The sequence below is a fragment of the Tupaia chinensis genome, unplaced genomic scaffold, assembly GCF_000334495.1.
Source record: "Tupaia chinensis unplaced genomic scaffold, TupChi_1.0 Scaffold000184_1, whole genome shotgun sequence".
Taxonomy (NCBI): Eukaryota; Metazoa; Chordata; class Mammalia; order Scandentia; family Tupaiidae; genus Tupaia; species Tupaia belangeri.
The window spans coordinates 4201351-4209739 of record NW_006159659.1 but is presented as its reverse complement, the minus strand read 5'-3'; the positions used below and the strand labels follow the sequence as shown (position 1 = coordinate 4209739).

At 37.1% G+C, this 8389-nt stretch overlaps 1 pseudogene; it reads right to left on the bottom strand.

The window, feature by feature from the left end:
- The window catches only part of LOC102486827 (DET1 homolog), a 20972-nt pseudogene extending 13393 nt beyond the window's left edge, over positions 1-7579 (bottom strand).
- Between the last annotated feature and the right edge of the window lie 810 nt (positions 7580-8389).

Sequence of the window (8389 nt, the reverse complement as noted above, 5' to 3'; positions counted from 1 at the left end):
ATGTCAAAAATTATGCATCTTGAATTAGGTCTGTAATATTCCAGGGTGATAAAGGTTTTAGTCTTTTTGAATGTGTCAGGGATTTCTTCTTGGCTATATTGACTCCTTCTGCTTTAGACTTTTAACACTTGAGGTTACACACTCATTCTTTTCCTAAGTAAATGGTCATGGTGTCTATAAGAATTTTATTACTATGAAGGAGACCTCATCACTGAGATTTTTTTGATGGGGAAATTTCATGGTGTGTTCTCAAGGTTATTTCTCAGAGCAGTAGATATGTAACAAGGTTTTATTTTTCTTTTATAGTTATTGTCAAAATAGATGCCAACATAGCAGTTTTGATTGCTGAAATGATCATGACTAGCAGGAACTTTTTAATTTGAGGCTATTAGGAAATCTTGTTGAAATGTTTAGAAAAATAAACAACCATCACTTGTTCATTAATTAATTTATTTTTCTACTTTAGCCATTTATCCATTCATCATTTGGTGATTAAGAACAAATGCTAAGTGTATAGAAAGGAACAATAGATGATCTGTTTCCTCATAAAGCTCATCTACTTAGATGAGTAACATGTACACATAAATAATTATAATTTAGTTCAGTGATGATAAGAATACTAGGTATATGATATAGAGGAAGGAGGACCTAACTTAGTTTTAGGGAAAGGGAATTCTTGGGAGAGTTTCTTAGAAGACATCTGCTATGGCTTGAATGTGTTCCCCCAAAATTTATGTTTTGAAAGTTGATCCTGATGATATTAAGATGGTGGAAACTGAGGGCCAGCAGGTGGTGTGGTGGTTAAAGTGCTGGACTCCCACATGGTTGAACACAGTTTGAGTCCCTGACCTAATGGCTTGAAAATCATGCTGGGCAAATGAATGTGTATGACCAAAATCCCATGGGAGGAGAATGGAGGAGAAGCAATTGTGGCATGGCCACCACCCCCGTTCTCCCAAAGAATGATTACTCACTTTTCCTCTGTCTGTCTCTCTCTGGTAAGTGTCCATGCCCTATGATAAAAACCCAAAAAATGAAAAAAAAAAGATGGTAGAAACTTAATGCAACTATAGGATTAAGAGGAAGAGCCTTTTGGAGGTGATTGAGGATAGATGAAGTCATCAGAGTGGGACCCTATGATTGATTATTGGTAAATTTATAAGGACAGAGAGTGAGACTGGAGTATAAGGAGAGAGAGTGAGACTAGAACAAAGACACAAATGCAGACACAAACTCTTGCTCTTGGTGCATGTGATGCCTTGTGCTGCCTTAGGACTCAGCAGAGTCTTCACCAGTAAGAAGACTCTTGCCAAATGTGGCCTCTTGCACTTGGAACTTCAAAACTGTGAACTGAAGGGAACCAGCAGTTAGCATAATGGCTATGTCGTTGGACTCCCACATAGTCAACCACGGTTCGCGTCCTGGACCCGGTGGCTTAAAACTCACGCCGGGCGCGTGTGCGTGCGTGCCCAAGATCCTGAGAGGAGAATGGAGGAGAAGGGATTGCAGCGTGACCATCCCCCCTGGGGGGTGATTTCTCGCTTTCTGTCTCTATGTCTCTCTCTGTCTGTCTGGCGAGCGCACGTGCCCTACAGTGAAAATCTCTCCAAAAAAACCCAAAAAACAAACAACAACAACAAAAAAACCCTGTGAACTGAATAAACTTTGATTATTTATGAATTACCCAATTTCTTGTATTCCATCTTAAGTGACAGACAATGGAGTAAAACAACATCTGAGAGGAAGTTTTGAAGGTTGAATAGGCAATGAGAGGTGGCAAGAGGTTAAGAGCCAAGTTCTAGTTGTGTTGGTCCAGAAACTGTATGGTTTTGAGAGTCATTTTTATAAGAAGGCTACAAAAAAATTCTTGGAAAAAATGCATATTATAAAAAATGCATAGATTCCAATTTTTTAGTATTAAAATAAACTCATACTTCAATTTTTCCACCAACGTTTTGTAGTTCTCTCATACTTCCTGCTAAGGAATTTGGCTTTTGTCTTGTAGGCAATGGTAAACTTCTAGAGAATTTTATCTAGGGAAGAGATATTATCAAGTTTACACTTCAGAAATACATTTGACAAGGATGTGTGGGATGCACTGGAAAGAAATGGTGGAGTTGTGTGTATATGAGGCTGGATGTAGGTAAAACAACTAGGAGCTATGGACAGAACCCACACAAAGGCTGAACTAGCCTGACCTAAAGCAAAATCATTTAGAATGAAGAGAAAGAGGCAGATTCAGGAGAGAACTAGGAGATAGAATGGACAGGACTTGATGTCGAAAAAATATTGCTAAAATATGAAATATGGAATATACAAAAGAGAGTATGTTGGGGAAATGGAGGGAGAGAAAGAATTAGTTTACATTTGAATGCTTTGAGTTTTGGGGATCTCTACAGATAGCCAGAGTACTAGATAACACTGGGCATCAGAAAATAAGTCTGGAGTAGAGTCACATGTTTGGAAATCAGGGATTAGTTAAAACAAGAAGAGTAGATGGTATTTTTTTGAAGGTTAAGTGCAGAGTGGAGCTATCCAGTCTGTTTTTATGTCTCCTTACTTTTTTTGTATGTGACACACTGATATAATGTCACTAATTACAGCTAATTTCCACCAAGATGAGGAAGAGTATACCCTAAACTCAGTTAAGAATCACTAGAAGCTGAACTGAAAAGTTTTTAAAAATATATATATGCAGTAAAATAATCAGGATAAGGTCTAGATGGCATACGATGGTAAAATGTGACACTCTGCAAGGCTGTCTCCCATGGCAAGGTTCCTGGTTCAAGTCTGGAGACCTCCCTGAGTATGCTGGGCATATACTTGCCCATGTATGGTGGCAAGACTGGGGTGTATTGTAGCATTAAGACTTCATTAGGGGTTCTCTCACCATCTTTCTCTCTCACACTCGTGGAGGAAACAAATAAATTAAAAAATGAGGAGAAAGTAAAGTCTTAGGATCCAAGGAAAGAGGGTTTTAAGAACACAAAACTCAATTGCTCAATGGAATAGATTGGTTCATTGTAAAAGTAGAAGCAAACAGAGGGGAAAAGATTCTTGACATTGGTCTTGGCAATGATTTTTTGGCTATGACATCAAAAGCACAAGTAACAAAAAACAAAAATAGAGCAGTGGGACCATATTAAACTAAAAAGCAGAAGCACAACAAAGGGCACAATCAACAGAGTAAAAAGGCAACCTACTGAATGAGAGAAATATTTGCAAGTCCATTTATCTGATAGGGGTTAATATCCAAAATATATAAGAAATTCCTGCAATTCAATAGCAAAACAAAGCAAAAATGAAAACAAAAAACCCAGGGACCAGCAGATGGTGTAATGGTTATGTTTCTGGATTCCCATGTAGTTAACTATAGTTCAAGTCCCAGACCCGGCAGCTTAAAACTCATGCTGGGCATGTGTGTGTGCATGCCCAAAATCCCAAAAGGAGAATAGAAGAAAAGAGATTGTGGTGTGTCCATCCACCCTGGAGGAAGGAGGGTTATTTCTCCTTTGTCTCTGTCTCTCTGTCTCTCTGACAAGCACAGGTGCCCTATAGCAAAAATCTGTCTCTAAAAACAAAAACAAACAAAACCTCAGAAAACCAAACTATTAAAAATGGGGAAGAGATTGGAATAGAGATTTCTTTAACTAAGACATACAAATGGCTAAGAGGAATACAAAGAGGTGCTCAACATAAGTAATAATTAGGGAAAAGCAAAGTATAATTACAATAAAATATTACTTCATACCTGTTATGATGACCATGATAAAAAAAGAGCAAAAGATAAGTGTACACAAGATATAGAAAAGTTTAAATAATTATAAACCACTGGTGAGAAAGTAAAATGGTGCAACCACTAAGGAATTAAAAGAAATTCAAAATTAAAAAATTAAAAACAAAACTACCATATGATCTAGCAATCTGAGTTCTGGATATACAGAACTTGAACAACACCATCTGAAATGCACACGTTCACTTATGCAGATTCTTTTTTCTATAAATACTGTAAACATAAAATATTTTCTTTTTCTTTTTCAGAAAAATTTGCCAGTGGGTACATGAACTTGCTGGAGAGTGACAGGGAGAAAGAGGGGAAAAGTGAGAAAGCACCCTACATGGAGAATGGTAATATTGCAATCCCTCATCCTCAATTTCTCCCCTCTTTTGGGATTTTGGGCACACACAACACACTTGGTGTGTTTTTTAAGCTGCTGGGTCTGGGACTTGGACCATGCAGGATCTGCGATGTAGGATCCAGCTCACATAACCAGCAGGCCATATGCTGGCCCATGGTTTTCTTAATAATATTTCTTTAGCTTTATTGTAAGAATACAGTATATAATACACGTTACATAGAAAATATGTGTTTTTTTGGCTGTTGGCAAGTAGTAGGTTATTGGAGAAGTTTTGGAGAAGTCAAAAGTTATACATGGATTTTCAACTGCGTGGAGGGTTGGCACCTCTAAATCTTGAAATTGTTCAAGGATCAGCTGTAAATCCAAAAGAAATGAAATCAGGATCTCTAAGAGACATATGTACTCCTTAATTCATGATAGCCAAGATTTAGAGATAGCCTAAATGTCCATCAATAGATAAATGGATAAAGGAAATGTGATATATAATGGTACATAATAATGGAATTTTATTCAACCTTAACAAAGAAGGAAATCTTGACAGATTCTACAACATGGATGAACCTGGAGGATGTTATGCTAAGTGAAATAAGCTGGTCATAGGACAAATACTGCATGATTCAGCTTATATGAGGTATCCAAAGTGATCAAACTCATGATGGTTGTCGGGAGCTAGTGGGATGAGGAAAAACAGGTTCAAGGTGTATAAGGTTTCAGTTATGTTAGATGAATAAGTTCTAGAGATCTGATGTATAACAGTGCCTTGGTTAACAATTCTAAGTTGTGGAGTTAAAATTAAGTGTTCTTACAAAAATAAAAGTATAACTGTTCTTATACTTTTATTATTCATAAAGGGGCATGGGAAAACTTTTCGAGGTTATATATAGTTATTATCTTGATTGTGGTGATGGTTTTGGTATATGCATATGTTCAAAATCATCATATTGTATATTAAATATGTGCAGCTTTCTTTATATCAATTATGCATCAACAAAGTTGTTAAAAAGAGAAACAGCATTTTTAATTTTTAAAAACGTGTAGTGATAGTTATCTTAATCAGAAGGTCTAATTCTAGCACAGAACTTGGACAAATCTGAAATTAGAAATAATTTAGAAAGACTCCTAAGTATTTGAAATAGATGTCATGGACTGCTTATGTCTCTGATAAGCTTATCTTTACTTCATTTTGAGCAAGCTTCGTTATTTTCAATACCTGCAAGAAATACTTTGAACATGTATTTAAAATTATTTTCTTCAGAACCCGCCTAGTCATTGTTTCTTTTATTCTAAAAATTTTCCTTTGGTGGGACCAGCAGTTGGCATAACGACTATGTCACTGGACTCCCTATATAGTCAACCATTGTTCAAGTCCTGGACCCGGTGGTTTAAACTCATGCCGGGCGAGCATGTGTGTGTACCCAAGATGCTGAGAGGAGAATGGAGGAGAAGGGATTACGGGATGGCCATCCCCGCTGGGGTGTGTGTGTGTGATTTCTTGCTTTCTGTCTCTCTGTCTGTCTCTGTCTTTCTGGTGAGCGCACATGCCCTGTAGCAAAGAAACCTTTCCAAAAAAAAAAAATTTCCTCTGGTAAAAATGGGGATGAAAAGCCTACTTTTCTAGAAACAGAATGATATACTCAAACTGCTGAGTATGATATTAGAATTCAGAGTCCAAACATGGATATGATAGTAAAGTTCCTTCTATCTACACTGTGACTAACATTTGGTGGATCCAATTTTCAAAAAACTGCCGCATGAGAGCTTGAGAGTGCTATATCCAGGCTCCCTGCTGTTCCCAGTTTTGATGCTGTTAATCACTCTTACTGAATTCTCTAGCAATAGAGATGTCAAGGTATTTTATAAATGGATTTTTTTTTTAAAGCACTTAGGTCATCTTTAAAGAGCTTCACAGAAATGTTAAAGCACATACTATGGAAACACGTACTTGTATGTATATACCTATGTTTATGTCTGGTTCAGTCCTCTGAGGCCAGGCTGGGAAAAAAAGGTCTTTTCTCTTAGCTGATTAGACTAGCTTTAGGTGCGGGGTGATTCTGGGATACTGCTAAGGGATCTGTCAGTGAGCCATTTGACTATGGTTGGTGAGAAGACATGTTTAGATATTAAAGCAAGAAGATCATAACTTGAGAAGTCAATGGGACTAGATGGGAAAGGCTGACAACAAACTTTAAAATTAATGAATATATCCAAGTTTACATAGTCATTGTTGAGTGAAACCCAAATGGACTTAATTCCTGTCCCTAATAAATAGGCAGTGACTAGATGGTTAAAAGCCATACATCCCACTAAGGAAATTAAATATTTATTCTGAAGGCAATCAGATGCCATCTGCTATTCCAGATCTATGGTATAAGATGTCCTAGGGTTTATCTTAATTTCTTTTACTTGAATGGGTTTCAGTCAGTTTTATTGAGTTAATATTGGGTCATCAGAAAAGTCATGATGCATTTTTCTATTTTTCTATGCAAAAATGCATCATGACTTTTCCGATGACACAATAATTGCATACAATGAAACTCACTCTTTTTATTGTATAGTAATATGAGTTTTTACAAATCTATAAAATGATGTAACTGCTACTATAGTCAAACTATAGAATAATTATATCATGTAAATAATTCTCTTCTAGCTTTTGTGGCTAACCCTTTTCCTCACCCTAGCTTCTGGCAACCATTGGTCTTTCCTTTCCTTTCCTTTCCTTTCCTTTCCTTTCCTTTCCTTTCCTTTCCTTTCCTTTCCTTTCCTTTCCTTTTCTTTTTTCTTTCTTTCTTTTTTTTCTGGAGAGATTTTTGCTATAGGGTGCGTGCACTTGCCAGAAAGACAGACAGACAGAAGATGAGAAATCACCCCACCCTAGAGGGGATGGCCATGCTGCAATCCCTTCTCCTCCATTCTCCTCTCGGGATCTTGGGCTCACATGCACATGTACTTGGCATGTTTAAGCCACTGGGTCTGGGACTCAAACTGAGGCTGACTACATGGGAGTCTAGCGACATAGCCATTATGCCAACTGCTGGCCCCCATTGGTCTTTATTTCTGTCCCTATAGTTTTACTGTTTTTCAATAGCCACTATGGAAAACAGTTCAGTAGTTTCTTTAAAGTTAAACATATATGACCATATTATTCAGCAATCCCAGTTACTAGTAATTACTCTCAGGAAATCAAAACTTATATTTACATAAAACCTTACATGGGAATATTTATAACATTTATAACATTTATTTAGTCACAATTGTTTTAAACTGAAAACAACTCAAATATCCTTCAATAAGTGAATGAATAAACACACTGTGGACATCCATAAACTAGAATACTACTCAACAACAACAAAAAAGGAACTAACTACTGATAGGTGAATCACAAACACTTTATGCTAAGTGAAAGAAGCCAGCCTCTAAAGGCCTCACCTTGTTTGATCCATTATGGCTATACCATTTTGCATTTCTATCAGCAATGTATAATAATTTTGGTTATTCTACATTCTTACCAACACAATATAGTTTGTTTTTTGAAACATAACATTTTTTTGAGAGGTTTTTGCTATAGGGCATGTGTGCTCACCAGAGAGACGGAGAGACAGAAAGTGAGAAATCACCCCCTAGTGGGGGAAGGCCATGGCTTAATCCCTTCTTCTCCCTTCTCCTCTCAGGATTTTGGGCATACAAACACATGTGCTAGTGTGAATTTCAAGGCGCAGGGTCTGGAACTCAAACTGCTATCGACTACATGGGAGTCCAGTGATGTAACTGTTATACTATTTGCTGGTCTCTCATTATATTTTTAATACTACATCATTGCAGTCTTTTTAAAGCTTATTTATTTTAAATTCATGATAGAAAGTATGTGCATGTTTGCACACACATATGGGGGCAGAGAGAGAGAGAGAGACGGAGACAGACAGAAACAGAGAGATAGACCTCCTTGACAGGTTCTCACCTCACTATGACCCCCCTACTCAGCACTCTAGCCTATTAGGATCCTGGGCATGCATACAGAATGTTCCCAAGGTGACCAGAGGATCCAAACCCTTGGTTGGTTACACAGTCTCCAGCACTGCAGTTCAATTTTGTCACCTATTGTACCTCATCTCAGTTTTACTTTGCATTTTCCTAATGACTTAATGATGTTGAGCATCTTTTAATTGCTTATAAACTACCCATATATCTTCTTTGGTAAAGTGTTTTTCAAAACATTTTGCTATTTTTTTTATTGGACTCTTTAAAAAAAAGTG